We start from the raw sequence: 6,872 nt of genomic DNA on the forward strand, positions 1-6,872 counted from the left end.
ATTGGACATGGGGTGGCGTGTTTGTTTTGGAGAGTGGAGTGGAGGCGCATTTCTCAGTTGGGTTTCTTGCAAACTTTCGCAGCAGTCTTTGAAATACGTGCCATTGGAATAAGTACCTGCATTTTTCTTGCTACTCCCAAACTTTTCAGCATGTCTAATAGATAGATCCTCATGCCCCTTACGGATGAAAAAAAAAAGCACAATGCAGAGGAAACAAATAAACTTAGTTTTGGGCCAGAAGAATGCACCAGCAACTTCGCGATCGCCAGCGGATGAGTCAAGTGCTTCAGTGTCAGATGTTCAGCACTGGACAGTGAAATCAGTGACAAACATAGTGTTTACGAACCATCACAGACCTCAGCCAGCATGTCGAATGGAGAGTCAGACCTGACTGATGATTCTGAGGTGAATGATTCAGGATACAATGCTCTCATTTCTCTCAGCCCATCTCTAGAGAAATGGACACCGGCAACAACCACTTCGCCTAGTGTGACACCACACACACTCTAGGCCGCCCACTATCATTCAGTTGCCATCTAGCCGTTATGCTCCATCTTTATGTTCACCGTTTATTACGGATGACCTTTGGCAAATGATGGTCAATGAAACAAACAGGTTCACACAAGTGTTGAAGTCAACTACTCCTAAATCTAAATCACGCTTGAAAAATTGGACGGAAACCAATGCCAAAGAAATTAAAGCATTTATTCGAATACCGATTTGTATTGGTCTCCTCTAGATCTGTCCTCCTACTCCCAAATCTAAATCAAAGTTGAAAAATTGGATGGAAACCAATCTCCAACAAACGAAAGCATTTGTTGGAATACCAATTTGTATTAATCTCGTCCATCTTCCTATCCGAGTCACTACTGGGCAAAAAGTAACCTGTATGGTGCTGAACTCATTCGTCAAAATATGAGCCGTGACCGCCTTTTTCCTCCTTTTGAGGTTCCGGCATTTTGCGGACAATTAACTGGTTGCAGAGTTGCAGGATCATGTCTTTAAGATCCATCGTCTGGTAGAGAAATTGAACCAAAATTTTTGCCACTGTGCTTGAGCCAGGAAAGGAGGTTGTGATAGATGAACCAATAGTGCCATGGCGTGGCAGACTTTCGTTCTTACAGAGTCAGGCTGTTCAAGGCATGTACCAAAGACAGTTACAGGCTAAAGGTTGATGTATATGCCGGAAAGTGTGACTGAACAATTGGCATCGGACATGCCAAAGATGTATGCTTGAAACTCCTGCAAAATTACAAGGAAGTTGTGTGCCCGCTGTCCGTAGACAACTTCTACATCAGCTTGCCGCTCACTTTTCGCCTTCTGAAGGAAGACACTTTCATTCGTGGCACAGTTCGATCAGTGAGGAAAGGGCTGCCAAAAGATCTCACTGAAGTAAAGGTTGCAAATAGCAGTGTTACCGAACTTCAGTCCAAAAATGGAGTGAAGGCACTGAAGTGGATGGACAAGAGGCCTGTTCTGATACTCACATCTGTCGCCAAATATGAAGCAACTTTGGTGGACAGTGGGAAGAAAACAAGGGATGGTGCACCAATCATGAAACATCAGGCCGGTCTCGATTACAATGCAGCAAAAAAGGGCGTCGACTATAGTGACCAAATGACGTTATACCACAACTTCCTTAGAAAAGGACTCAAGTGGTACAGAAAGGTAGCTGTTGAGTTGCTTGTTGGATGTGTCATCATAAATGCATGGAACATTCGTGGCATGCTTGAAGGAAACTCTATGCCAATTATAAAATTTCAAGATGAACTGGCTCATTCACTGTTCGGCCCTCGTCAAGACAACATCGAAGAAACCCGTGGGAGAAGTGTCCACATGCTAAGAAAAACTGGCACATCGGCACACGACACTCAGTGGCTCTGCACTGGCTGCTATGCGGCCAACAGTACCAGCAGTAGCCCAAACACTATGGTGAGAGTGAGAAAAGTGACCACTTTCTGTGAATAACGCCCCGGCAAGCCATTCATCTGTTTGTTGTGCTTTAATTCTAAGCACAAGTAACCTGAGAAGCAAGCTAGCTTCAACTGTAAAATGAGTAGGATGAAAACTTCAAGACATGGCTAATGTTCATACTAAATTTTAGCCTTTCTCTAACTAATAAATATTTCTAACACAGGAACTGACTTGTCTTTTTTAATGGCAAGCACTTTGTAGTTCAACATAGGTTTCTAGCATCTTGAATCCATTGAGGGGCTACAGAATGTATTAAAGAAAGCTAAAAATGCATAATGTTGTGCTGAATGTGATCAAGACACATGTACAAGAAACTATAGTCATTAGTTCGATGAGGACAGTAATGTGCTTTAGCAAGTTAGAACTTTGTTACCAACTTGCCCACATTCACATCTTAACAGATTTAACAATGTTTCCACTACGTGGAGAACCTTGATCTACAGTGCTTTTATCATACTGAAGAAGGTTGGTGTTCCTATTATAACACGTGTACTTAAGAAGCTCAATCTCTCAGGATTTCATGTTGTTTTACTTGACATAAGCTTACGAGGCTTACAGATTACGTGCTCGTATCTCAACGTAAACACTTACTTCCTTTTCAATGATTTTCATTTCTGTAAAAGCACAGTAAATTTCGTCAGACGAGAAGTGCAAATGTGTTTTTTATTCTTTCATACTTGGTGCTTGCTATTATACAACTTACTTATATCAACTTGCTTGTTTAGAAAACTCATAAAAAACACTCCCCCCACCTTCTTTCTTCTTTTACTTTCCATTGACTCTAACTTTCATTATGCTAATAAACTTCAGAAGAGCTTGCTCTCAGGCTAGTTTGTACACACTGCTAGGAATAAAAAAATGGAGAGAAAACGGGACAAGAAAGAAAGGCCTACAGAATGCTGATTTGTGCGCGGCAATCTATATCAAGGACGGGGTGCTGGACCAGGGAAGCTAAGAAGCCGCCACAACAAACTATGGGAGCTAGATGAATGGCTTCGATGTCCACACAGAAACATAAATATAGGAATGTTATAGAATGCTGTGTCATTCAACAACCCCGTGAATGTTGAAAAGTGGGACAGTGATTAGCTGAAAAGGGTTTCAGAGAGCTCCAGGAAGTGGGGAGGATGATACAGTAAGAGGGCTAGGGTGGTGACACGCATTAAGGGCATCAAGAATGAAGTGAAAAATTTTGGAACATAGGGGGATTGTCTCATCACTGCTCGATCGCTCAACACCAGATAGCTGTGGCCAGTTGCCTTAGCTGAGATTCACCTACCCTGTCATAGCATGTGCTGTGCTCGCTGCTTTGCAGTCTTTAGAATAGGCAGGTGTCAGGGAAGCATGCCCATAATGCCTGCAATTAAGTAATAGGCGACTTGCAAAATAGTGCCCGCTCTCTTCCATACACAGCCATGGCTGAACCACTCACTAGCAAATCTGGTAAGAAAATAACGCTGACCTTCACTGTTACTTGGGCTGCAACAAGTCTGGGCTGCAAAAAAGAAGACACAAGACAGAGCGCTGTCATGTTTTTAGCGCAGTTCACTTTCCTAAGTAATGTACCAACAAGGTCATAATATACATTATATAAATACACCAATTTGTAAACAAAATGTTATTTTTAATTAGTCATTTTTAAAAACAGCACAAGGATGATAGCATAATTTTAGGCGTAGTCTTAGCAATGAAAAACTTTTGTCAGAAGTTAAGCAAAGTTTTGGCAACGTAAAAATGTGCATCCTCGTTGCTAAAGCATTCCTGTCAGGGGAGTGCTAGGAGTTTGTCTTGGTGTGATGTAAAACTCTCCACACATTTATATAGTGCTAGAGAGAGAGGTGATGGGGGAGTGGTAGTGGCCAGTGGAGAATCCTTCCCTGAAATGAATTTCTGGCTACGTCACTGAATGTCTGCAATGCCTTGTAATAGCAATAGGTCTTGGATGGAAACGCTATAGATGATACCAGTGAACCTATTGAGCCTATTCCTGTTTAGTGAGGTGATGTATGTTTTCCCAAAGAATTATAGAAACTGTACAATGGAATGTTTTGTACCACCCGTAATAACCTTGCTGTAAGAAAACAAAAAGGCTGAGCTTAAATGTCGTAGGAAATCTCTTAAGAGGCTCAAGGATAGGTAAAGATGACTAACTTCTGTATTCTCCACTCAACCCTCCACCTGGATTCAAATGCACAGCAGCCCCACTCCTTGACACAGGCGGTTGCTTAGCTTTAATTAAACTTCATGTCAATTACTGTGAAACACAGCGTCGTCTTCAGTCAAGGGGTGGCACTGCGCTCATCTCAGTGGAATGAAGCTTCCAGTCATAGATGGTTTCAGAATAGAGGGTAAGTGACCTCACATTTTACTCTCTTCGTCGTGAAATCTAGACACCAAAGCCTCGGTTTGAACAAGTAATGCTTTAAGCGCTCTCTCATGCATATGTTTGCTTTAAGGCAGAGTCAGCTTACTATTTCCTGCTTCTGCCACATGCAAATGACACAAAAATATCTCAATAAAATGATTGTGATTTAAGTGGTACACTCTCTCTGCAATGTGATTAAATGTTTGTAATAAAAGAAGCACTACTCATGTGCTGGTCAGCATCTGCAGCATTATGTTCACCAAGATAGCTTTTCTGTCTCATTATATTCAATATTGTTGCAAATTTAAGAGGTTTTGCAGCTAACATGTAGCTGTCAACTTGTGTCTCGAGAACATACAGCTTTAGTTGAGAGGAGCGCTATATTGCATGAGACAAAGGAGCATTTTTAGACTGCTTGTTTTATTTATGTGTGAAAAACAATTGTGAAGGTTTTAATAGCAAAGTAATACAGTAGGTGTTGGCAACGCGAACAAGCCATGCAAAGTGTATGCATTAGAAATGAACTATCCAGATAAGGACCCCCCACCCCACTGATATATGTCAATGCTATAATATCAAATGCTGTGACATTTAACACATATGGTGACTAAAAAAAAAGGATAACTAAAGCAAGAGCAGCATTAATAAAACAACAATATCAACTGGAAAATTTATACAATTTTTCTCAAAACTTTTATCTTCGCATAAACTGTGGCTTCACACACTGTGGGCACTTTTGCTAACAACCTTCACATTTCACTAGTGCTAATTCTAGCTTCCCTTTAGCTTCTAGCTTGATTCTAGCTTCCAGGTCAACTGCAATGTTTTGAACGTCAGGGCATGTGCAAGTGAAAATTTGTTTGTGATGGCCATGTGGATCTGTTTCTCTGCCTGAATAATAGGGAGAGGAGGGCAATATAATTGCCTTGAGAACTATTAAGCAGAAGCAGCATGGTGGATGAGGAGCAGTGGCCGGAATAAAACATTTCAGGAGTTCAATGTAGTAAGGATACAGGAGTCATATGATTAACTTCGCAAGAATATGAGGCCATTATAACACTAAGGGAAACAGACTGGCCCATCACACTGAATTTTAAAATATCGTAACTGGTCTAGAACACCTTGCACAGCTGCTGTAATTAGGAAAAAAAAAAATGTAGCATTGTCTTAAAAAGACAGCTTTTTTGTTTGTTTACTCTGCTATGCCACTGTACACATTATTACTATTACTTTTTTTTCTTTTGGAACAGAAAGTCACCATATGCCTGGAGGTTTTAGATCACCTTCTTGGTGTGCTCCCGATATATGAACAGTTCGAAAACATTAAAATTGTTGCTTGGTTTATTGCTCAAGTAGAGCGGCACGTAACGACTGACTACGGAACCAGGCGTGTGAATATGCACACCCTGTATCCAATCAACCCCTATATCAATCAATTTTGTACAATTAGACCTCCATATATTGAACTTTAATGTAACAAACCGTTTTACTTTGCAGAACTTATTTGGTGTGCATATAGAAATCTTCAATTTATTGAATTCTGTTTATCTGCAATTTCAATTTACGGAAACTATAAATTCTTCTAAAATTTAAATGAGGATATGTGTTGCATTTGAAGTGTAAATTCTGTGGACGTACAAGCGCTTTCCGGGAGTAAAGCTTCACGATTTCCTTCCAAAGTTTATTCGACTTAAGGACAAAATTCTGCAGCAAAGTTATAAACGACCACAGGTGACAAGCAGCTGAATGCGAGGTATCTGGCACAGACCCACGGGGGAAAACTTAAAAACCACAATAGCACACATTCAGGCGAGTATGTAAACAGGCGAACTAAGCAGGGAACAAAAACAACACAGCACTGCTTTCATAGGTCCCGAATGATAAGAGTTTCGTCAGAGTTGGTGCAAGCACGCATCCGCAGATAAAACGGGCTCCCACCGTGCATTGACCAATACTTTGAGAGCTGACGCCTACACAATAACCGGGGTAGGTTACAGCACTTGTTTCTTCTCTGATCGTATAGTGTTCGAATGATGTCGCGACAACGCAAGTACTTGCAATAGGGGCGACGACCTTCCACAACTCCAGAACATCACAAAAGACCGTTTGCACATGTACTAACCAGCCAAACAAACTAACCACGGCAGCGAAGACCACTTAAATCGAACATACAACGCAGAAACACCTCGTAAAGGTTTCACCATAGAGAAAGGTTACACCTTGTTGCACAGACGCTCACAAGAAATTCAAGAAATGTCCAAAGCGCACTACCGCCGCCTTTTAAAAATCCAACGGGAGCCAAGCCAAATCAGTAATAAGTTGGCTATTTGGGTGAACGCAACGTACCCGCTGCGTTCACCGGGTACGCCCAACGCCGGCCCAAGCTGAAGCAGGCCAACAGCAGGCTCGTTAGTCAGTGCCAAATTTTGGCGTTGTCGGCGTGGTTTTCGGTTGGGTGGCACATTATTTTATGGAGTGCTCAGTTAATGCGGCGATAGACTGTCACCGCTGTGTGGCAATTTGTTCGTTTACC

The sequence above is a fragment of the Dermacentor albipictus genome, chromosome 10, assembly GCF_038994185.2.
Source record: "Dermacentor albipictus isolate Rhodes 1998 colony chromosome 10, USDA_Dalb.pri_finalv2, whole genome shotgun sequence".
In the NCBI taxonomy this organism is placed as follows: Eukaryota; Metazoa; Arthropoda; class Arachnida; order Ixodida; family Ixodidae; genus Dermacentor; species Dermacentor albipictus.